The 25,868-nt window shown below is 50.2% G+C and overlaps 1 protein-coding gene across 3 annotated transcripts in view; it reads right to left on the bottom strand.

The window, feature by feature from the left end:
• LOC149351761 (uncharacterized) overlaps positions 1 to 25,868 on the bottom strand; it is a 262,827-nt gene that overhangs the window by 40,532 nt on the left and 196,427 nt on the right. The gene's annotated exons all lie outside the window — the stretch shown is intronic.

Genomic DNA, 25,868 nt, shown 5'->3' with positions numbered 1-25,868 from the left:
TGTATGGAGTCCGCATGTTCATTTCTAACGGGAACTCATCTGCGCCTGCCATGACAGAGCCCATTCATGTGGGCCCCACGTACCGCAAGTTCCACATGGGAGAGAGAGCCGGTGCCGCGTACCACGTTTGACAGAAGTGTTGCTTGTTGGGCGAGTTGGTGATCCATAATAATAGAGCAGCGCGTAACAAGACCTTTTGTCCTGCCTCGTTACGCTAGTTTGACAGAAGCGGCCAACTCTGCGGACAAAACTGCGACAAGCATGCACTACAGGGTGAGCCCACATCTCTGTACTGCGGGAGAAACATTCACTGGTACGCTGAGAGATTCGGACCCAGCGGTCGCGGCTGAAGCTGCATGGCAACGGCGGGTTCGTCAACCAGTGGAGACACATGGAGTCAGTCCATGGCTATTTAGCGGCCGCCCATGGAATGTCAAAATTGATGGCTATCGTGCGACGCTCGGCTTTTGCGTCGAGGAGGGGCTGGCGGCGCTGGCAGTCAGTCGCAGCTGGGTGCCGCTCGCAAGGAACAATTGAAACTTCTAGCATAGCGCGTACCGCTACTGCTGCCGCCATGTGCGCGCCGTCAGTGCGCATGCGCAGGTCGCCTTGGGAGGGGGTGCCACCGTGCTGGCCACCGGCGCGCACGACTGTCGCGTTGGTACCAAAGATCTCGCGCCCCTCCACACGCGAGGTCGCCTTCCCCGACTCCTCTGAGAGTGAAATTGTAGCTGCCTTGATAGCGCGCTTTATTGTGGAGGCGAGAGTGAAAGCGCGGGAGCGCGCATGCGTGCCACAAGCGTCACTGGCCGTTCGGTAGAAGTGGGCCTGCCCGTTAGGAAGATCAACGTGTAACGGAAGGTATCCAACCCGAGGGCAATAGAAGAGCTGGTCGATCGGATCGGAGAGGTCAGCCAGAGGAGCTGAGTTGAGTCTGGCAGTTTTTGTTGGGCAGGGAATCAGGCCAGTTTTTTAGTTGAGAGGCACGCGACCCTGCTTGGTGCGGAATCTGGCCTGATACCTTGCATCCTGCGGTTGAGTTTAACTCTTAGCAAGTTTAAGTTCGCATTTATTTTGCTCTCGCACCACCACCACGAAATGTAAACAAACCTGTGGAATAAATGTACGTCGTTTGAAGAAGGCCTCGTCCGTGCGTCGCAGCGTGTCGCTGGGTCAGCAGGCCCCGGGGAGATCATGCACTGCACCGCACGACCACTGAGGCGAACGGAGAAAATGATGCGGACCGGACAGTATTTCCATATTCAGCTTATTTTTTTCAGGAGACGACAAGAAAGAACGACGTGTTTAAAAGCACGATCTGTCTGGATATTTGCCTCTGCTCCGTAAAAACATGAAAGCTTTAGTAAAAAATCTGTCCACAATATTTCCTTCCTTCACTCAAAAAGAAAAAGTTACCAAAAACCTCACGAAAATTCGACCAACTTTAGGCACGCCTTAGCTTCCGAGAGTGCGCATGTATTCTGCATGGGCGCTCGCACTGGTGTCTCACGGGAAGCTGCTTGTAAGTGCTTGCTGAAAAACACCTTGCACTGCATGATCATTGACTTCAATCTCGACATACCACCGATCAGAGGCAAATGACTGGTGCACGTCTGCTTTTATTCTGCTCTTTTTATTCAGTAAAATGGCTTCTGCCCATCTCTTAGAGTAATCTGCGGTATCATGTATACAAGCCCTCTCGAGGGCGTCGTTCAACGAGCGCACTGCCGAAGCGATTCCTTGCTGCACACGTAAGGGAACGTCGGTATAAGCTGAAGTGCGCGGAGTGCGATTTTGGTTAGAGTCGGAAAGCCTGAGGTGCAGCGGGAATAACTGCCGCTTCCCTTCCCTCAGCGTCCTTGTAGAATGCTAAAGCGTCATACATTGATGCAATCTACCACGTTTCAACAGGTCCTTGCTCTTCTTTTTCCTAATTTCTACTCTTGAACAGCCACGAGTGTAGCACCGCTGGTAGTCCGATCCCGTGCAAAGCGTGCCGGTGGTGTGAAGCTGCGGCGGCAAGCGAGCCCTCCGGTGAACCTCTGGAGCGTGCAGCCGGACGGCACCAGGTGCAGTGCGGACGACGGCTCCCCGTGCCACCTTGCGGGTGTAAGCTTACGCAGGAGGGGGAAGGCGGCAGCTGCTTCCTGGGATCCGAACCGTGACGCTCTGCACGGACGCGCAACCTGCGGCCTCGCCCTCCCCCCCCCCCCCCCCCCCCCCAACCCCCCATCCCTTTCTTCGACACCCGCTCCATCGCGGGCGACGCAGTGGCCAGTGTGGAATCCCTACAACCTGCAGCCCGCCGCGCCGCGTTGCACCAACGACGCTGTGCGATTCAGAATGCACTGCACTTTTCTGGGTATCGAGTTAACGCCGACATAACATGTCGATATCGAAATGAACGCGGACGACAAAGTCTCCACTTTCTTTTTTTTTTCGCAAATTTCATCACACCGTGAGCCTGAAGAATCAGAGGTTCGTGATGATGTTGAATAGTAATAGCGTTTTGTGGACCTGATTAGTCATTTTTCGTCCATGATAAAAAAATAATTTACTGATTAAGGAGGCCTCTTTTAGATCAGAAAGTAAGCACCCGCTGTGTTTGGACGGGGCTACTGCAGTCCTCTTGCCTTTACGCCCCATTTGTCCGGTACAGCAGCTGAGCATCCAGCAGAAAATTATACGCTCGTGTCCCTCCAGCATAGTCGCATCACCGTGAACATCATCGCCGTCGTCGTCATCATTCAGCCAATGCAAAACTTCACGTTTTTATGCACTGCTCTCCGCGAGGTTTTTTTTTCGTTTTTTTTTCTTTGTTTTGAGCGCCCTCACGTTATTCTGAGACTTAAAGAGGAGAGTGAAAAATAAAAGCAAAGGCAGGCAGTGTTAACCAAGCGTGCATCCGGCTGGCTACACTATAGGATTTGTGCGGAGGACTCCTATACACGTAAGTACGAGCGCAGGGAACCGCACAGTCCGTCCGGACAAATAGAAGTAACACACCACCGCCTGATGAGCACAAGAGCCGCGAAGTTATAGCGCCACCCTCTCGGATGGTCTCTGGCCAATAGCGGAAGTTGAAGTCACTATATAGGCAGCACAATCGGCGCTGTTCAGATGCTAAAGGAACAAGCTTTTGTCCAGGATTAAATTCTCATATTCTGCCCTCCGCCATCACCTCGACCGTCGACAACAGACGCCATCGGAGACATTTTGCTTGCTTCGGGAGACGAGATAGCTGCGAAACATGCTACGGTCGTTCCGCAGAATAAGTGTTCGGAAACGTATTCTGATTGAAACAGGGCGAGCATCGAATCGTTGCAGAGGAAACTTTACTGGGTGTCTTCAATACAAAACCGAAGTTTTATTTTTATTATAATTTCAGAAGATTCATTCTAGGCATGAATATACCATAAGTTATACCACAACTCAGCATCAACCCCCTTCTGACTCAATGCACGTGAATGCAGCTCCCGCGCTCCAAGCATCCTCGACGCTATAGCGATTCCATTCTTCAACTCTGCAGTTCAATTGTAGACTTCTGCACGCCTCACGCAGCTATCGCCCATGGTGAACTCCAAAAGTTTGTATACCTCTTCGGTGGACAAAAACTGGCGATAATGTTCTGATCTTGCTTGGTGCAGCATTACGATGGCGCCACCATATTTGACTGTTTCCAGGGTTTAAATGCGTGCAGTTAGCATGCATGTGCAGGTAGCATGTATGTGGCCGCAGGCCACATACATGATAGACACTGGTAGAGGAATTTTTGCCAAAGCTTTTCCGGTTTTCCATTGAACGCCCCTCGCACATCGAAGCGGACTCCAGGGAAAGCCGTGGAGGTGCCAGTAGCTGATGATTACCTGAATCAGGAGTAGCGTGCCCGAAATACAGTGCTGCTGGCGACCATGGCAGTGTTTCTATTATTCCGAGTGTGTCGCATTCCTCTTCACCGCAGCGAAAACGCCTCACCTAGGAATCTAGTGCACCCGATAATCATCAGCTAATGCACTGGCTCGAATCCCTAGATTCGAGGGCGTATCCTCTGCTCGGTGCGCGACTTGCTCCGCGACGCTGCACTCAGATGGCGGACACGTGTCAGCGCTGAGTGCGCTGCTTTCGAGACGTTTCACGTGATCGCCGAACGGCCCACAGGCGATCGCCCCGCCGCACGAGCCACCCGCGCCTTATGCAGCTGCCACAAAGGCGAGTCTGTTCAGCCTGAGAACAAAGCGTGTCGCTGTGCGCGCCAAGAAGAAGGCTCACTTGGGCTCGTTTCGCCCTTCGAGGCGCTGAAAGGCACCGAGACAGCATGTGACCCCTGCTCGCAAACACCACGGTTTTCTGAAGAAAGGCGCCTTGCCTACAACAACCGTTACTGCGATTTCAGCACAGATGATATCCACGGATTTCATTCGATTTCCGTACTCACTTTTCATTGGATTAATTAGTTACGCAGGTATATATAGCTGTGGATGTGTACCAAAAGGTTGGACGTCGTGAAGAGTTGGCTGTGCATGAAACAATGATTATGAATGCATACGATGCACCGTGCGCTTACATTTTCACTTTCACTTGCCGCTGTCGCAGTTGTGCGTCTTTAGACGGACATGAATAATAAATAAATAACAAAGCGCAGATTAAAACAATATATAGCGCCCATGTATTTATAGACCAGTCTATTCATATTATTTAGACGAGCTGGTAGTAGATGACGACCTCTAATAATAGATGGACCCCCATAGGAGCTCCCTTGAGGGAAGCGCACATCGAAACGGTGCTGCACAAAGAAATTCCTTACCGCGTTTCATGGAGTATATGGCAACCCGCGGATTAGCCTGCAAACACTTTAATTATTAAAGCATAATCACAGCACCACTGCGGGACAAAGGCCACCTCCAGTGATCTCCAGCTGCCTTTCGCCAGCCGCTGCCACTACTTACCGACGCCGCACCATCACGTTCCCCTTCACGCTCTGTCAACTCAATAGAGCACCGGCTATCTGTTCAGCAAATTACACGTCCTACCCAAGCCCATTTCTTCCTCTTAATTTGAGCTGGGATATCATCTACTCACCTGTAGTCTCTTATCTGTGCTGCACTCCGAGATGTGTAATGAAGGAACAGCTTGCCATATAAATATGGAAAGAAATGGGCAGGGACGTTGACCCACGATACTTTTCAGTTGGCTACCGCGCACTGGGGGAAGGTTGCAAGGTACAGGGAAGGAAGGACATGTCACCATCAACCAAGGCCGGCCCACAGCAGGACAACAGCCTCTCCCAATGATTGTCTACTGCCCCTGTCTTGTACTGGCCGTGTATGTCTACAGACACAGTACGCAGCTAAAGGTACTTCGCTCCGACTGCACCCATGAGTTGCGACTGTTGGGCCACGTATCGGGCGGTTTGTTCATTCCCACGCTCACAACCGGCGCCAGTATGTAGTGCGGCGCAGCGTTTAGTAGCCTCCAGAGTCGCTTGCGGCAGCGCTGGAGTTTACGCGAACGGAGCCTCGAGCAGGCACTGGTTCTGCTCACACATCTGCGGGGCCGGAGGGGTTGGCGTCGAGTTGCCCAGACGAGTGTTTGGCTGCCCTGAAAACGCACGGGTGGTGGCGGCGCACATCCCATCCTACGCTGTCACGTTACAAGAAGGAACGTTCACGCACTCGAGGCGCCAACCAGAGGAGAGACGCAGTGGCCTTGACACGCGCCGCTACGACGAGCCGAAACCAAAATGAGACGTCGGCTGCTTGGAGGCAACTTACGAGCTTTCACTGGCGATATACAGAGCGCTAGCCATCTGAAATCCGTGCATCGAACACGGCACGACATTAGAGAGAGAGAGAGAGAGAGGTTTTAATTAATACAGGAGAGGTGTGCCCTGTTGTAAACCTGGCATGCTACTCCAGATGAGTGAATGACGAGGGAAAAAGGAATAAAAGAAAAGGCAAAATCAAGCATACTCTAAACTTTATGCCACACACAAACTATAATTGGTGGAAGTAATGTACAGCCGATACAAAAACAATGTTCTCCTCGGTGGTGCAAGGTGAAGCCTGCTTTAGGGGCTGTCGAGTAGTATGTCATGACTCATGACCGAGCTGCAGCATAACTGCCCTCGTGCTCATCACTCTACATGACCATGCGTTATCACGCAGAAAGAGGCTGTGCTCTCTTCCCTGCTTCCTGCCCCCCCCCCCCCCCCCCGCACTTCTTAACCGCCATCTTTTTGTGTTCAAATGGCTGGTACAAAGGCTGGTCAAAACGTAACGCACAATCTACTGTACCTCGATCATGGTAAGCACTAAAGGAAAATGCAATTTTTTTAGGTCGAATCACTGGAATTTTGGACCTTTGGAAATGCTGTTGACTATCTGATTATTTCAACCGCTACACTGAAGCCACCTTTGTTGCCATAGCACGAATCCACATTTGTAAAACTCGAGGTTGATCATTGCTCCTCTTTTACACATACGCAATGAATTTTCTGCGATCTCGAACCTGTTTTGCCTCGCAGATTAGCCTACAATCGAACAAACAGACAGAAATCCGATAGCGCTTCATGAATAAATGACTTCATGAAAGCATTGTGGACAATCCCCATAGAAACTTTGAAGAAGATTGTCACACGAATTGTTCCTGATTAGCATCATCTCCCTTTTCGAGAACCGTGGAAACCAGCGAGCGCAATATTTTCTGTATCTCAATTAAGATGGATCCTTTTGCCATACCCGTATGTTCTACAATTTGTCTCGTGGTGACGCATCTGTCATTTCGCATGTGTTCATGAATGACTGATGCATTTTCATCGTTTGTGACGCTTGGCGGTATACCTGGGCGAGGCAGGACCTTGACACTGCGATTACCACGCTGAACCATCTGGAGCAACTGAAACACAAAACTCTGAATCACTGTTTTGTCCCCATTGACAGGCAACAGCTTACTGTGAACTGATGTTGCTGAGTTATCGACGGCAAGAAGAATTCAATCATCGCACGTTGGCGTTGTAGGCTACCACGTTGGTCATCCACGGTGGCTTAAAGCCTCGTAAAACAGCATAACACAAAAATGATGTATGGGTTAGCGTATAAAGGACTAATGCTTCTACCTATAAAATTTTTCTCTAGTGCTCACCATTACTGAGCTGCAGCGGATTGTGCGTTACTTTTTGACCGACCCTTGTATACCAGTACAATGAATCAGGTTAGCCTGCATTTGTCGCGTCCAATATCGCAATAATGCGCCTTCATCGCATCATTCTCTCGCTTTAGTTTCACTGCACCTCATGGTAGCGTGTCAGAATCCAGGCCCATAAAAGGAATGAACGTCGCTGGATGCAGCTACTACACATAGGTCTCGCATACGCCATCTGACCGATCGGTCTGACCTCCGCAGCGAAACCTCGTAGAAGCTCCTCAAAAGAAAGAAAGAAAGAAAGGAAGAAAGAAAGAAGGAAAGAAAGAAACAAAGAAAGAAAGAAAGAAAGAAGGAAAGAAAGGAAGTAAGAAGAATAGAAAGAAAGAGAGGAAGAAAGAAAAAGAAAGAAAGACTACACACAGCCGCAAGAAGTCCTTTCAGGTTTTATATCGGCATACCCAGAGTGTAAAGAAGCTGGTCAAACAATGCTGAGCGCTTGGGAAGCATGGAGCCCAGCTGCAAACACAACTGCGCAAATACCGTCTTTTTGTCATTTTTCGCCTGCGGACTCGGAGCCAGCGCGTGACTAAGCGCCGGAAGATGCGCTGCCTCCTCCCACAGTCTGTGCCATATTTCATGCGACACCGCCGATCACAGCGCGGCGCTTCAGGTGTGCGGTGCGCTGCGAGCCCCCCCTCGCGCGGTCTGGGCGGGGTCGGGTGCAGCCCGGTCGACAGCGCCCACGGAAATCCGGCCGGCACAGCACTGCAGCTAGCGTTGTGAATTTATGAATCGGAGCTCAGAACACAACACTTCACGACTCGTTACAACGCAACTACCAATTGATTGATTGATTGATTGATTGATTGAGTGATTGATTGATTGATTGATTGATTGATTGGACTGAGACTTCCCCTTGAAGAGCCAGCCGCCGCGGTGGTTATGGCGCTCAGCTGCTGACCCGAAAGACGCGGGTTCGATCGCGGCCGCGGCGGTTGAATTTCGATGGAGGCGAAATTCTAGAGGCCCGTGTACTGTACGACGTCAGTGCACGTTAAAGAACCCCAGGTGGTCGAAATTTCCGGAGCCCTTCACTGCGGCGTCTCTCATAGCCTGAGTCGCTCTGGGACGTTAAACCCGATAAACCAACCAATCAACCAACCAACCTTAATGACCAGAATTGCGTATATGCGCCAGCCGGCAACAGTCAAGCGCTCAGCAGCAGACATTGATAATAACTGAAATTTAATAAGTTTCTGAATCAGCGCGGACAGCAGGACCAGCTTTACCTGAATCTACAAGTTAACAGCTGGTTTACCAGCTTCGCGTATTAATGGAAGGCATGGGTCAGCAACCGTACGTCATAGAACACGATCGCAGACAGTGCCATGTGGAGCTCATGTGGACGGACGGACGGACGGACGGACGGATGGATGGATGGAAAAAGCCTACGAATTGCTTCGTTGGGTCTCCCTTGCAATGCAGATGCAACCTGTATATCACCTCGTATACACTGTTTTCGCGGTGAGAAAGAAAAAAATTAGGACGACGCTTAAGATTCGCCTTAAGAATAGGCACGATATAGCGCCTTTTCCTTTTTTTCTCTCTTTTTGTTCCTTTTCTTTCTTACTGTTGTGTCCCCTTGTTGCTTTTGTGTGTGTGCGCCCCCTCCTAACGACCACTCGCATTCCCCTCCTAACGACAGTTCGCATCCTCCTCCTAACGACCACTCAATCCTCCTCCTAACGACCACTCAATCCTCCTCCTAACGACCGCTTGCCCCTCGTCGCACGCTGTCACCAGATGCCCCCCCACGGTGCGCCCCCGCACCCTCCTCCTGTTCTGGGAAGCCACTCCCTCCCGTGGACGCTTCTCAGCTCCCTCCTTTCTTCGGGCGGCCAGTTCGGCTCCTGCCTCGGTCGACGCTGGTCGCACCCTCTTCAGGTTTAAATAAACGAAGTCTAAAAGTACCGTGTGCGTCTTTCGCTGCATTCAACACAGCGACCGGACACGACAGTGGCGACGAGAAAGTGGATTCGACCCGCGCTACGCAACGCTATTGACAAGCCATGGCTACGCGAGGGTTTCCCAATCAGATACCAGAGTTCAACGGCTCATCGTGGTCATCGTGGGTTGGACGTCTTCAGTTCTACTTTGAAGCTAACAACATCACAGACCCAGCCTTGAAGAGGGCCAACCTGCTGACGCTGTGCGGGGAGCAGACCTACGATACTGTCTGCGCCCTTATTCAGCCAAGCACACCAGCGGCAGTGTCTTACGACGACATCGTAAAAGCGCTGCAAAAGCACTACGACCCAAGGCCATCCGAGGTCTACAGCCGGGCTCGCTTCCAACGACGAGATCAACTGGGAGGAGAAACTGTGAGCGCCTACGTAGCCGCGCTCAAGAAGCTCGCTGCCGACTGCAATTTTGGAACGCTGTCGACAACAGCTACCGGGCAGGAGGGAGACGCAGCTTCTTCTGCTAACACCACCCTGCTTCCCTTGGACGTGATGTTACGCGACAGATTTGTGTGCGGACTGAGTGACGAGTCACTGCAGCAGCGCCTGTTCGCTGAGAAGGACCTCACATTCAGCAAAGCTTACGACATCGCCGTTCGAGCGGAGAGCGCCGGTCACCAGCAGAGAGGGATTCGCCGGAACACCGAGCCGGTACACCAGACAAGCAACCAGGTGCGCAAGCCTTCTGTGGTTGTAAAATCGGTCAAAAAGGCACAACGCTGCTGGCGGTGTGACGACCAACACAACCCCCAGGGATGTCGATTCCAGTCAGCCACGTGTAATTTTTGCCACAAGCGAGGGCATATCGAAAGAGCATGCATTACGAAACGGAGACTTGCCAAGATAAAGTCACCTTCCCAGCCTAATCACAGCGTCAACGCCTCAGAGAATACGCCGCTATCTGATCTCCATGGAACAACATCAGCAGCACCATCTGTGTTGTACGACCTGAACACCATGAATCTCGGCACGCGACCGAAGATTTTTACAGAAGTAAGCGTACATCACCAGCTGATTAAGTTCGAGGTGGACTCCGGCGCAGCCTGTACTCTGATCAGTGAGGACACGTTCCGAACTTCATGGCCATCTGACGCACCCGCCCTGCAACAAGACGACACGCACCTGCGAACGTGGTCAGGACAGAATCTGCCACTATTGGGCTCTGCCAACGTGCAGGTTAACTACAACGGCCAGACCCATACGCTACCTCTGCTTGTTGTGAAGGGCACAGGATCAAGCCTTCTAGGGAGAAACTGGTTTTCTCCACTAGGCGTGATGATATGCGGCAAACATCAAAACGCCGATGCGCTAAGCCGTCTGCCACTAGACGCAACTGTTGACGAACCATTTCCACCAGGAGACGTTCTGATATTCGAAGCACTGCCAGAACCTCCGCTTACAGCAGGCACAGTTGCAGCATCTACGCAGAAGTGCGCAGCTCTCCGGCTAGTTTACACAGCTGTTCAACAAGGCAACGTGCATAAACTCAAAGGGGACAACTTCGACGCTTACCGCAGGCGAGCTACAGAGTTGAGCACCCATCGCGGCTGCATCATATTTGGGTCCCGAGTTGTGATGCCGAGAGAACTACGCGCACAAGCTATGTCTCTCATCCACGCCGGACATCGGGGCATCGTTGCAATGAAAAAGTGTGCCAGAAGCTACATGTGGTGGCCTGGCATTGACAACGACATCGAAACAGTGGTGCGAGAATGCAAGCCTTGCCAGAGCAGCCGGAGCGCCCCGCCGAAAGCTCCTGTCCCAGAATGGGAAAAGCCAGACACACCATGGCACACACTGCACATTGATTTTGCAGGACCAATTGAGGGCTGCACTTTCCTTGTGGTCGTAGATGCCTACACAAAGTGGCTTGAGATAAGGCAAATGGGACAGACGACTTCGGCAGCAGTCATTGACAACCTCCGATCACTATTTGCAACGTTCGGCCTGCCGCGCAAGGTAGTGTCGGACAACGGAACACCGTTTGTGTCTGCGGAGATTCTCAAGTTTTATCGCGACAACGGGATCTCCTCAGTTACATCGGCCCCCTACCATCCAGCGACAAACGGACAAGCCGAGCGCTACGTAGCCGAGCTAAAACGCGCCCTTGAAAGAGATCAGACAGGCTCGCTGCAGCGCCGCCTTGCGCGCTTTCTCTTCAAGCAGCACACGACGGTTCAGAGCACAACAGGCGAGACCCCCTCGAAAATGATGTTCGAGCGTGAAATGCGAACCCAGCTCACAGCCATCCTCCCCGAGCCAAAGGCAGAGACGTTCCGGGAAGAAAAAGCAATTCCGCGCTGCGGCACGCTTAATGAGGGGCAGCGCGTCCTCGCCCGACAGTTTCTGAAAAAGCCACGCTGGGAGGAAGCTACAATTGTCAGACGCATAGGCCTGCGCTCTTGGCTCGTCAACATACATGGCACAGTAGCACGCCGACATCTCAACCAGCTGCGTAGATTTACGACGCCGTCTGAGAGCTGTCCGCCAGCGGAGAGAACACGTGCACCATTTTCCCACATAGCCTGGCACCTCTTCCCGGAAGAAGAGACTTCGCCCAGGACAGACCTAGGAGACACAGCGAACAACAGCCAGCCTACAAGTGTTTCTCCCCCGAGCGCACAAAGCCAGCGCGCCTCCACGCGTGAGCGCCGACCCCCTGCACGATACCAGGCAACTTTCTAAGGGGGAAGGAAGTGTTGTGTCCCCTTGTTGCTTTTGTGTGTGTGCGCCCCCTCCTAACGACCACTCGCATTCCCCTCCTAACGACAGTTCGCATCCTCCTCCTAACGACCACTCAATCCTCCTCCTAACGACCACTCAATCCTCCTCCTAACGACCGCTTGCCCCTCGTCGCACGCTGTCACCAGATGCCCCCCCACGGTGCGCCCCCGCACCCTCCTCCTGTTCTGGGAAGCCACTCCCTCCCGTGGACGCTTCTCAGCTCCCTCCTTTCTTCGGGCGGCCAGTTCGGCTCCTGCCTCGGTCGACGCTGGTCGCACCCTCTTCAGGTTTAAATAAACGAAGTCTAAAAGTACCGTGTGCGTCTTTCGCTGCATTCAACACAGCGACCGGACACGACACTTACTTATCACGTTCAACTATTACAATCACAATTACCGATCACGTTACCGATTACCAATCAAAATTATCGGATATCAATCACCAATAATTGTCTAGATTACACTGAAGGACATACTACGCCACTATATACACACCATTTGTTTCAGTGCAATGAAGCACCACAACACCGCCTTTTCATTCCGCGCAATTTCTGACGGCTAATTAGCATATTTATATTTGGTTCCATGACACTCAGAGGGCCTGGGTTAGCACCTCAATGCCGCGAATTTCGTCAGGCATTTGAAACTTCTAGGAATATTTCCGCCACGATTCTGAGGCCTTTCTGTCGATCCTAGGTCACGGCGCCGGCTTTTCGACTGAATCGCGTAGGGCATCTAGGCATGTACGCACTCTTACGTGCGACGGGGGAGTTGAGAATTGGTTTTTGCGGAAAGGAAATGGCGCAGTAATTGCCTCACGTGTCGGTGAACACCGCAACCACGCCTTAAGGGAGGGGATAAAAGGAGGGACTGAAAGAAGAAAGGAAGAAAGAGGGGAGGGCTCCTGAATAATTTCGACCACCTGGAAACTTTAACGTACATTACATCATCGAAACGCGGTCGCTGCGGCCGAACTCGAAGGAGTTGCTAGATATCGCCACAAATCGAGACTCCAGGTCGCCACTGTGTTCTTGTTGCATGGGTGCAGTAACAACTATCGGAAGCGGAAAGAAATTATCTCGAGGAGCATGCGAAGTGCATCGACAGCCGCAGCATATGTGTGCAGGCACAGACTGTTTCAACTGCACCGCTTCACAAGCGTCTTTGGATTGCAAGCATCAACCAAAACGGTTTCATCCTCTCAGCCGCGTCTCATGCGTGATCTCAACTCTTTGTTGGTGAAGAGCGGTTGGTCAAACACTACATTGTGCTGAAGGTTGTGGGGATTCAGCTTCTTGAGCGAGCCGTGTGCGCGCCAGCTGCTGCCGCTTCGCTCGTAGGGAGGCCGCGCTGCTTGTTCTCCCTCGCAAGCGAAGCTCTTCCGAGAAACGCAGTAAATCACCCTCCCTACTGTTCTTCCCGCTTCGACCTCGCGTCCCCATCGGGTCACTCCGAGTTCCGGCGAGAGGTCCCGAGCGGGAAATGAACGGGGAGATCGCCACCGACTCGGGCAGCAGAAAGGTGCGTAGAGTTTGGCTCCCGGGTGCCCCGGCCTTTACCGGGGGACCAACAACCCGGGTGTTTGAACGCGCGCACGTAGTACGTATGCTTGAGTCCGGGCCCGAGCCTCCGCAGTCCTGTCGCCCGCCTGTGCGGCGCCGACGCGCTCCGGATTCGGGAGGGCCTGATCTGGCTGCATGGTTCTCCGTCATCGCCGGCCATTGCCGGGTGAAGACGCGCGATGAGCTATCGATGTGCGACCTGCGTCGCACAAGATGTGCTCCGCGTGTTCACCATCCTCCTTCGTGTTGTGTTGCACGCGATTCAACCCTTTGGTTGGCCGTGCGGCATGCGATCGCCCTTAGCTGTGCCGTCACGCGCGTATACGTTTAGTCTTTGCTTAGCGCGCGCGGCTCTGCGGGCCCGCTTTCGGGTGCTGCACCGAGGCTATGAGATGTACTGAGATCTGGGGATTAGTGCAGTGTTATGTAATGCAGCTTACTGTATAATAATAAACACGTGTGCTCTCAAATAACTGCGCCTGCCTTCCTTCGGAGCGAGAGCGCAGGCGCGCGGCGAACGCTGGCTATGCCCCCAGATTACTCTGGCCCGAGCCCGCGTTATGTGGGCGAAGTGCCACTTAGCACACCGTCACTGGAGGCTGGAAATACCACGAGGTACTAATGGAGGCAAAAGTGCATGGGACGCGGGCGAGCGGAAAAAAATCTGATCGTCTGGGATTTACGAAGGCATGAGAGGACATGCGTACCCCACAAGGCAACTTTGTCGCAAGGCAGCGCAACAGTTCTTTTTTTTTTTTTTTGCGAGAACGTGCACCCTGTTCATTTTTTAAGCCGATAGTACGTGTGCATATGGTTATTTGAAAAAAAGTCATTCGTTCGCATGCAGTAATTTATTAGCGTCAAATGCGCTACAAAATAACCGCGCATCAAGGCAACTTTCAAACAGATCAAAATTGGTTGGAGGCGTACGTTTGTTGGCATGTACAACTGACTACATGCCGACAAAAAAAAAAGGGGGGGGGGGGGGGGATTAAGCTTGCGGCACAGATGTTCGGACCTCGTCTTGTTTTTCGGCTTTGAAAGCGTCTTGTTCTCAATATAGCTTTGTGTATATGAAAGATTTCGGTGTGCTTTTACGTCACTTTAAAATTGTGCCACAGTATTCAGTTGACAAACGCACTGGGCTAGAGCTCACTGCCCCACATTGTTTGTCGCATGGTATATTTGAAATAACGCAGTTTTATCATCTGCTTGTAGCCTAGATCTAAATTTCCGTTATTCGGAGCGACAATGTATTCTTGCCCGCAAGATGTTTCATTCGTATAGTGATGGCAAAGGCGAAACGGCGCTTCACACACATTTGCGTCAGCATTCACAAAGCCAACTCATCGCCGTAGCTATTCGGACAATAAACTGAGTGTATACGCAATGTTCCTACTCGGAAATGAAGTGTGACTAACATCGCACCTAAAACAGCCATGAAGAAATGATTAGCCTCGCTAGCTTCAGACAATATTCCCCTTGGTCTATCTCTAAAACTCAATAAAATATCATGGAAAGGCGCTTGACAGCTGCCCTGCATCACTTCCTCGACCGTCGTCGCAACCAGCGCTACGCCTACGCTGTTTTCGCCTCGTAGGTTACACCAAACTCTGGTCAGAATTTTTTTACCAAAGGTAGCCGTCATCGCGAAGGTGGATGCGCCTGCGACGCCATAATCCGCCGATGTTCCGGCGATTTCATGACCGAACTGCCTCACTGCTGCCTGAAAAACTTTTTTTTCTTCTATTAGCGTGCAATTTTAGAACGCGCAAAAAAAGAAGACTGTGGAAGCTGTGAAACGCCGATTTGTGCCACGTGCGTCCTGCTTTGCGTGTGCACCGCGACTGCGACCGCGCATACCAGCATAGGTGTCGCGCCCATGATAAAAATTTGTGTAAATTGTGTTTAGCAATAAAACTTCAGCTGACAATGTTATACTGCGTTTCATGCATAGCAGTCAACGCAGCCAAGGCTGGGGCGCCTGTTCGCGCTCCTCGTCCGCATCGTAATTTAGTGCGTGGAAAGAAAAATAGTAATGAACTTAAAATTAAAGTAAATGTTGGTCGATAATGTAGTATAATGATAAAGGTGTTTTATTTTGCAAATAGATTGCTCTTTATTCCATGGTCTCAAAAACAGAGCGCCTTAGTTTCGTGGGTTTTTTTTTTTTTTCGGCTCCTCCTCTATCAGGTTTTCGCAGCTAGGCCGGCCGGTGATGTCGTCTGCTTCGGTCCTTTGGTTTTTGAGTCTGTGAAATTGGCGCCGCTATCTGCTACTCGCTTGTTTTCTCCGCCCATTGCGACTTCACAACAGCTCAAAGAGGAGACCTCCCGAATCAGACGCTGCTCACTTTAAAACCGCTGAGTACGCCGATCAATGCCGAGTTGCCGCTAGCCGAGGCTGCTCCGAATAATAGATGCCGCACTGAATTCTAGCACCACACAATTAATGATTCATTGCGTGCCGTATGCAGAAAGGTCACTGAACGCCCGAGAACAGCAATTCGCGATCGCGTCCGTCGTCAATACACTACACTGCCTTTTCCCTTCGAAACAAGTAAACAACGCTGTGTTTTTCAAAGTAGGCATTACAGTTCGATGAAAAACGGCCAGTTATATAAAGCTCGCGTTTCGACTTTCTACCCAGTGATTCTTTTAAGAAAAAAAAGTTAATAAAAAAAACAGCCAGACCGGGAGTCGACCCTTCGCCCCCAGGTGCGAGCCTCGTACCACTCAGCCACAACGCGAGGCGGACCGAAACATTTTGCTTGTTTTTTGCAGCCGACTACTTTCGCACCTTCCGCACCGTTGACAGCTATGTATGAAACGTAGTATAGTGAGTCCAGTTCGTTTCTTTGCTCCCTTCCTATCTTTCACTGGCTTCCAGCATAAAATATTAATTTGCCAATAGGTGATTGTGGTAGTCTTCAGTATAGTGCAGTCTTCAGCAGCAATATACCACAATGACAATGCTGTTCGACCCCACAGCCACTTTTTCACAAAGCTAGCAGTGTGAAGGAGAATGAGGAAAGCGAATGAAGTGTAGAGATTTTTTCCGATCTGCGCCAGTGTCAAAGGGACCAGTAAATACCTCTGCCAGTCATGAGAAACAGCCTTATACCCCTGTCACACTAGCAAATTTAATGTCATTCGAATCGAATGACATTAGCATTAATTGACTGCTACATGGGAACATGTAATGTCATTAGGTTCGAATGACATTCGCCATCGAATGAGTTAGGGGAACTCATTCGCATTCGATCTCGAACCGAATGCGTACTCTGGACACCAGATACGCAGCAGGAACAAGCGACGCGAAAAAAATAATGTGCACACTGCCAAACTTAGAAAGTGCATTTATTTAGTTCTGCTAAAAGAAGTTGATGTTTGTGTGAATCTGCTCACACTAGAGGCGTCGTGGATAGCTGTTACTCTCGGTCTCAGAAGCGTACCGCAGCGGCCGAGCGTGAAGCAGCGTCTTTCCCGCGACCGTCGGTCATTTTGGGATGCGTGATTCTTGTTGGTTGGCGTGTCATGTTCGTTAAGCTCGAAGGAGCTTAAAGACGTAACTGAGCAGTTCACCTTTTGGAAGTCATTTCCAAGCTCCGCGCGTGTCCGCGCGCCGCCATGTCAGCCATTTTGTTTGTTTACGTTTATCGGATTTGTAGTTGACTTTGTACTTGGTTTGGCTTTTGATGGCTAAAGTGGTGCAGAATGGCCGCAAATAATATTTTAAGCTTGTAATACGGCACACAAATGTTCTCACCCGCTTTTGAAATACTGCACAGCAATTTCAAACATATTTCTGCTCGCTGATGTCGTTCAGTTGGACTATATTTTTTTTTCCACTGATCGTCGATGCCATCATTTTCGAATGACATTATTTTTTTCCGTGTAGCACCAACCGAACGTCATCACCGCGCATAAAAGATGTTTGAAATTGTTGTGCAGTGTTTCAAAAGCGGGTGAGAACATTTGTGTGCCGTATTATAAGCTTAAAATATTATTTGCGGGCCATTCTGCACCACTTTAGCCATTAGCCATCAAAAGCCAAGCCAAGTAAAAAGTCAATGACAAATCCGATAAATGTAAACAAACAAAATGGCTGACATGCCGGCGCGCGGACACGCGCGGAGCTTGGAAATGACTTCCAAAAGGTGAACTGCTCAGTTACGTCTTTAAGTACCTTCGAGCTTAACAAACAGGGCACGCCAGCCAGCAAGAATCACGCATCCCAAAATGACCGACGGTCGCGGGAAAGACGCTGCTTCGCGCTCGGCCGCTGCTGTAGGCTGCTGAGACCGAGAGTAATAGCTATCCACGACAGCCTCTAGTGTGAACAGATTCACACCAACATTAACTTTTTTTTACCAGAACTAAATAAATGCACTTTCTAGGTTTGGCAGTGTGCACATTATTTTTTCGCGTCGCTTGTTCCTGCTGCGTACCTGGTGTCCAGAGTACGCATTCGGTTCGAGATCGAATGCGAATGAGTTCCCCTAACTCATTCGATGGCGAATATCATTCGAACCTAATGACATTACATGTTCCCGTGTAGCAGTCGAATAATGACATTAGGTGCTAATGTCATTCGATTCGAATGACATTAAATTTGCTAGTGTGACAGGGGTATTAGGAGCAATGCTAAAAAATACGGAGCGCACTTAACAGTGAAGGCGACAGCACTGACTTCTTTTAATCCGCCCACATATACACTGCAATCCACCCTAATCCCGCTAGTCCCAACTTAATCCCGCGTAATCGACCGCAATCTATCAGAATCCACCTGTAATACATCACAATCCAGAGTAATACAACTTAATCCAACCTACTGCAACTTAATCCAATACAATCCACTCTTAATCCCCTGCAATCCACCAAAACATATCCGTAAGCCACCACAACCTAACTGAATCCAATGTAATCCACTGTTAACCCAGCAGAATCCGCCGTGATCCAACTTAATCCAACCTACGGAAGCCTAATCTAATGCAATGCGCTCATAATTCAACAAAATCCAACGTAATCTATCCTACTGTAACTTAATCCAATGTAATTCACTCTTAATCCATCTAATTCCTAGTTAATTCAATGTAATCCACTCTTAATTCAACTTCATCCAATGTATTCCACTGCAATCCGCCAGAATCCACCCATAATTCATCACAATCAACTGTAATCCAGCCATCATCATCAGCAACAGCAACCTGACTACGCCCACTACAGGGTAAAGGCCTCTCCCATGCGTCACCAATTGACCCTGTCCTGTGTCAGTCGCAGCCCGCCTACAGTGCCCCGCAAACTTCTTGATCTCATCCGCCCACCTAACTTTCCCCTAATCCTATGTAATTAACTCGCACCGTCTGGCGTGGACAACCCCCTCTTTTTGCAACCATCTCCATACTCCATAGAGACCAAGAGATTCTATGTCGTTCACATACAGGTGCCGCCGCATTTTCTGATAATGAGGCTACTAAGGCTTTCGCCTTTAAAAAATCTTTCCTATATGTGCAGTAAAAGCTGGCAAATTAAAGGCACTGTAATTGAATTTTGCCGTGTCATCCAACTTGAAATCTGACCTCCGTTATTCCGACGCTTGCGGCCCCAGGAGTGCTGCCTTGTCTACCACAGCCACGTCTGCTCACCCATTGCCAGTCATGACATAAGCCTGCTGTTGCTCGAGCAGTAGTGCAGGGACTGATGTCGCACCGGTAGCTCTACGATGGAAACGATCCTCTAAGCACTCTATACCATGAAACCGTGAAACTTGGCTGATATATCATGGCAACATATTCCAACGCGTCAATGAGCCACGTTCATGGGTCTCGCTTCAAGCACCTACAGGCCACTTTGTGTGCAGTGGGAGGATTGCGGAAAGAGCCTAGGAAGAAGAGGGTAAGCAATAAAAAGTGAAGAATTTGGGACTGAGAAACATGGTACCACGCAAAAATGTATAATACCTTTTTTCCTTAAAAAAAATTACAAAATGGTGAACCAGATTTCTTGAGTTCGTGCATGCTGGACGGCGCTTCAATTGGCTGGCGACCGGCTGGAGGACGAGATCCCCGGCTCGTGATTGTACTCAAACCGCTGCACGAGGACCGTGTCGCAGAGGCTCCTCAGAAAGCTGACAGCGTCAGGATAGCCAAACCTTACATACGGCATTGGGCGGCCCTCCAGAGTTTCGTAGTCCTTCAACAAGGTAGAGTATCCACAAGCGGCGCCGTCGTCAAAATCCAGTAAAGTACTAATCACAGATTTCACTCGCTTTAGTTCTTCATTCCGGTCGTCCATTTTGTTGCGGCAGCTGCAGCTGTGTTGCGAAGGTTCTCAGAAGGCTTGTCCTACGCTGTCCAAGCGTCCGATGCGAAAGAAACGTAGACTCTATGGTAGACGTGGCGCGCGTTCATGCCAAGCATGATGTCAAGCCAAATGTCTTCTGAAGAAGGTGAAGATGCACAAACCGTGCCCTGGATTTTCTATCCCAGACGTCTTTGAATGGTCGGCCGCCGCAAAACTCCGAGTTTCGGTTTCGAAACTAGGGGAGCGTGGTGCGCGGCGTGCGGTCATGCCGTTGGGCACTTTTGTCCGCGCTCTAAACAGCAACCTTTGGCAGTCCAGAACAAAATAAGTGTCTGCCAGCAGCTTTTGTCCGCGCTCTAAACAGCAGCCTTTGGCAGTCCAGAACAAAATAAGTGTCTGCCAGCAAAGTGCGCGGTTGTATTGTATCTACTGCCATTGGCTACAAATGAGCAGCTTTGGACCAGCAAAGAGGAAAATAATTCATGCGATGGAATAAAGAGCTTGGTGGATATGTGCATGGGTACATTGAAAGAATTTATTGGAGGAAAGCATCACAGTGAAAGGCAGGAGGAGAAAAAGACTGAAAAGAAAAGAAAAGGCGCGCTATACTAGCGCAAGGTATAATTTTGCTCTGGTGGGTGCTATTTTATTGCGAAAGCAATACTACGCCAGGTGTCGCCTCTTCGCGGTACCGCAGCCTACCCTTCACGGTCGGTGGTCGGTCATGTGACTACTGACGTCATACCAGAGCGAGAGATGGGGCACCAAGTCGGCTCTTCAGCGCGCAGCAGCTAGAACTTCGCGGCCGGTAGCAAGCGATTGACGTCATAAAAGTTGCAAGAGCTTGCCGGCCTTGCTGCGGTGATGGATGTGTGTTGCAGCGTGTGGTATGACGTCATCCACAGACATCCAGGCGCTATCGGGTGTAGAGAAAAGTAGCGCCTGCTCGCCGGTTCTTCGGTATAGCTATGGAAGACTTCGGACGCGAGTCAAGATTCTTGTGTTGTGTTACCGTTTAACCTGATGGAGGCTATGGATATCGAGGATGCTACAAGTTACACCATATTGCTTTCGCAATTACCTACCTAGGCTTAACCAAAGCTAAGCCCCAGCAATTTTTTGTGCTGTTCACTGACACGTCGCCATTGTGCCGGGGGTCGTGTTGACAGCAGTGAAGGTTTGCACTATGGCTTAGACAATGACAGAAGTCCAATTAATCGAGCTCTCGACTGATGTTAAATGAGGGCTGCAGGGAGTGCAGTGGGTATGTTGGTAAGCAGCCTGCAGCAGAACGAACCACCCTCAGGGGTGGACGCCTTGCATATAATGGGCCTCTTCGATTATCCGCCTCTGGCAGCCCGCGGGTTGCTTGCGGGCTGCCCGAGCGCGGCGCCAGGCACTCGATTTTCTCGGGTTGCTCCGCCTACTTCCGGTGGCTGCCTGGTACGCGTTCGTTTTTCTCTGGCTGGGCGGTTTCGGGCTGCCAGCCGGCGGCCAGACTCGCCAGGACGATTTTGTGCTGGCAGCGCATAGAGAAACATACTAACGTAAAGAGTGGACAATCCCATAGGGCCCTGCGGCCGAGCTTCTACACTGCCGCCAGCGCCCCGAGCGGGTGGTCAGACCGCTGATTTCGTCCTCCGAGATTTTAGGCTGACCGCGGCCAACGTTGCCGCGGCTCGGTTTCAGTCAACGTTGGTTTCAGTTTCGTCGGGGGGTCAGACTGCTATGTTCGTCCTCCGAGGTGTTAAGCCCACGCGTCAACTTTGTTTCAGTTCCGGTTTCGATAGCAATGCTTTCGATTCTGATTTACGTTTGGCTATTGAAATATTCAACTACATGTTCTAGGTGCAGCCCCAGGGCTTTAATATTTCATTTCTAACCATGCCATACATATAAACGTGATGAACACTCGTATCGCAGACTTTCACTTGAAATACACCAAGCTTCTCGACGAACCTACGCAAGCTGAATTAGTTTATGCAGGTTGAAATAATGCAATCAGAGCTGTTCTTAATTTTGTGCCGTCATTGAGTCGCCTCTTTCAGTTGCAGACATAGAAGGGAATGGTTTCACACAGCGTTTATTTTTTCGCGTTTACAATTTTGAACAGTACAGAAAAAAAAATACTTGATAACACACACATTTTATAGAATACATCATGATACAAAGAGCAACAAGAAAGAAGTTATCGTAAAGCCGATGGCACCACGTCACGAACAAAAAACTATTGCACATACGCTCTACGGGTTTGTCATCCAAAACATCACCTGTGCGAACAGGAGTTGTGTCATGTGCTTCTTTGCAGCAGAGAGAACCAAGCAAAGATAATTCGCGCACCAACTTAGCACAGCCGCACAGCTGCCGCCGGTGACAGAAAAACGAAAGCAGACGACGCGAAACGAAGTTGTAAACGCTTTATTGCGACAGACAAAAACCGAACTCGTTGAAATTTCGGAAACTTTGTGCAAAGAATGTTTTCTATGTCTAACATTAATAACGTGGTCAAGAAAGTTCTTTTAAATAAACTGCGCTGCCCCCTACACTCCTCGGTAGAGGGCTCGTTTCTCCGGTGGGGGCGAGATGGCGCCACGAGTACCATTGCAGCGAACCATGGATGCAGCGAACAGCGAAGTCTTTCCGTTTCGGTTCTCCGTCGCCGCAGACGATGGAGATTTTCAAATAATTATGACCGAATCAGGCGAGTACCCCACCTAAATGTAATATAAAACAAAACTGATCACTCATTGCAACCTCTGTGCAAAATTTGAGCCCGAATAAACGTGCGGTTACGCCGAGAGATTTTTGTTTCGATTTTCTCTGATTTACGCAACACGCGATATATGGATACGGACCGCTTAGATACAACCCAATGGACGTGTGATAAGCTGTTGACCTTTGAAGCAGAGTGGAAGCAACGTAGGCCGCCTGGCGGGTGGTTAGACCCTTTTTTGCTCGGTCGCGAAACAGCTTGAGTGTCCGCTCTTTACGTAAGTATGTTTCTCTATGGGCAGCGCTCGGGCAGCTAGCAGACGACAGAGAGATGTGTGGTAGCGGGAAGCTCGCGGGGCCATTTTTATATGGACTAGAAGGACCGCGGTTCTTCATGCGATGTTTTGCGCGATGCAGGCGTTTGTTTCGACTAGGCCACGGTGCATATCGACTGTGTCGCCTGCAATGGCACCTTTTGCGGTAGTTCTCGCTGTTTATTGATATGTTTTGCGTGCGTATGCGCGATCATATTTCGATCGTCTCACCACCTCGCAAGCACAATTGCTCGCTTCATATTACGATCGCATACTTCTGATTCACAAAATATTTCGGCTGTTGATTTCGTGCGCCCGGCTGATATTGCGATGGTGTTCGAGGCCTTTCACGAGAGCAGCCGGATTCCAGTTCCGAGTACGCGTCAGACGCGCGCATATACCTATGCATGTGCTGAACGTGTTTCACGAAGTGTTGGTTGAGCGCGATACGGGAGCGTACGGTCTTCATTGCGTTTGGCGCAGTGCAAAAATGGATATGCTTTGAAAAGTGCTTGACTGAAACATCTCCTTTATTAAAAGCCCTCACGAGCACATTGCTCGAGGCATCTCTGCGGGCATATTTGTGGCCACACAGTTGTCGCGCCGACCAAGTGCTGATTCTGTTGTCGCCAACTGTTGTACAGCTTCATGCTCGGGCCATCTGCCACATATGCTCAAAATATCTGAGAAGTACCGCAGCCATGCATCTCCTCGCGTTTGGCTCATTAAAAAAAAAAGAGATAAAAATGAGCTCTTAGCGCTGATCGTCATGCAAACACACGCGGAACGTGAGGCGCCGACACGCAGGGCTTTATTGTAGCGCCTTTCATTCCAGTGCCAACTAGTTCTCTGCTATAAAGCTGTATTATTACAGAAACGATACGCAGCTAAATTTATACAGTGCACCCGCTTGTTCTAGGTGGACGTTCAACAAGCTGATATGCGCTTTTGTCGAGATTGCGTTCCTTGCCCGCAGCAAAAGCCGGCGGCCGACAGACTACAGTTGAACGAAACGTATCCCGATTCTTTTCTGCTTACAGCTTACAGGAAGCAGGTTATGAGCATAAAAATCGCAACGACCACAGCAGAGTCCACCATGCAGGGTTGATCGTCGGCGGTCATACCAGTCATATATACTTACTGCGTAGTAAGCAAACACGCAATAATCCGAAAGTACGGCTTGTCGTTTGATAAACAACGCACGGGAAGTTTTTCCGTCCTATGTGGTGTCGACTGAAACACGTTAGATTGCGATTGCTCATCGCATGCTTTTGATGATTTCTTGAAGCTTACACAGCACACTGTGCACCGAAGGCACACGCTCGCGTTGTTGTCGCCGATGTATACGGTTTGGTTTATGGGGTTTAACGTCCCAAAGCGACTAAGGCTATGAGAGACGCCGTAGTGGAGGGCTCCGGAAATTTCGACCACCTGGGGTTCTTTAACGTGCACTGACATCGCACAGTACACGGGCCTCTAGAATTTCTCCTCCAAAGAAATTCAACCGCCGCGGCCGGGATCGAACCCACGTCTTTCGGGTCAGCAGCTGAGCACCATAACCGCTGAGCCACCGCGGCGGCGTATACGAGTGCGAGCTTGATCAGCTGCTTGTTCTGCAGTCTGCGGCACGCAGCCCTCAATAACTGCAAGTCGTTTTCGATACCAAGCAGCCTATTTCTACCGTACAGGAGTGTAGCAATGAGACGCAGAACGCGAAGCTAGAGAGAGCATCTGCCCTCCGTGATCCGCGACTTGCTTGCCGCCGTGATTGCCGGTAGGCTGGTTCCGGTGGCCGCCAGCCCACGTGACCATGATGCGTTTTCCTGTCAGAGACGAACTTGCGGGCCGCCAGCGGGCTGCCCGAGCGCGGTTAGCGCAGTTAATCGAAGAAGCCCAATGTTCTAGAGAGTACGCGCAGCCGTTATTTATCGGCACAACTTCATAGCGGGGCGCAGCAACAGATGTTCCCATTGGGCGATGCACTCGGCTGGGGCGGATCTTTGGAGAGCAGCTTGTGGAGGCTCGGGGAGTTTTAAGGCGAAAGCCTTATGACAGTCGGATACAGTTGAACAGAGCAGCTTTCCCCATAGAGTTTCTTACTATTACCTAGTGGGAAAGCTGGCAGCCCGTCTATGGGAGTTTGCATGGAGATCCCTCGAGACCACTTCAGCCACAATGGGCGCTCAAAGCATTATGGGGCGGTGAGCTACCGACTGCAGCACTTCAACTTTTGGCCAAAAAACAATGCGAAAATAAACGCTATTCGATAATCAAGAATGTCCTAGCATTCAATATCCTGTCTGTAAATTGCAACAAACGAGCAGAAAAGCATATAAATGCAAAGTTTGCCCAAAATAAGAGATGACTAGCTCTCGTATTGGCCAAGGAATGAACAGTACAAAAACTAATACTTCGTAATTAACAAGCGCACTTTTAAAAGTAAATATGTTTTCAAAAAAAATGTTGTTGTTTAAACACTTTAGGAGGTTTTTAATGGCATTTCAGAAAAGTGAAACCTTTTATTGACGTCGTGTGCTGTCGCGTTTTCATTACTATGGCTTTTGCACACTGCGTTCGCGCGAAAGTCGTCTGCGCACACACGAACAGCGTTTTCGGAATGAAACATCTTAGTAGTGCCACTCCGTGTTCCCGAAAAATTACGACTGTGCCGCAACAAGTAGCTCACCGTCCCATGATGCTTTGAGCGTCCATGGTGACATGGTGACTGAAGTGCAGCGCCGCCAGCTTTCCCTCTAGGTAATAATATAGTGCCTAGAATTCTGCCAGTATATTTCTAGGCACTATAGTAATAGTAAGAAACTTTATGGTTTTCCCCCCTCAAAGGACCCCAAAGCACGCAACACAAAAGGTGTTCCTCCGCGCTTACCATAAGTACAGTCGGGGACAGAAGTCTCCGGACCACATGTTCCTCTAACGAAGCCGATATCTCTGCTATTAGTCGGCGGCTGGAGACCACCCTTGTGGAGGTAAAAGTTAATTTTTTGTTCTTTCAGCTCCACAAGTGCGGTCTCCAGCCGCTGTCTGATAGTAGAGCTATAAGCTTCGTTTGAGGAACACGTGGTCCGGA

Source organism: Amblyomma mixtum, chromosome 3 (assembly GCF_055824585.1).
Source record: "Amblyomma mixtum isolate Tamu chromosome 3, ASM5582458v1, whole genome shotgun sequence".
Classification (NCBI taxonomy): Eukaryota; Metazoa; Arthropoda; class Arachnida; order Ixodida; family Ixodidae; genus Amblyomma; species Amblyomma mixtum.
Note: the sequence above shows the minus strand (reverse complement) of the source record. Positions and strands in the feature narration are given on the sequence as shown.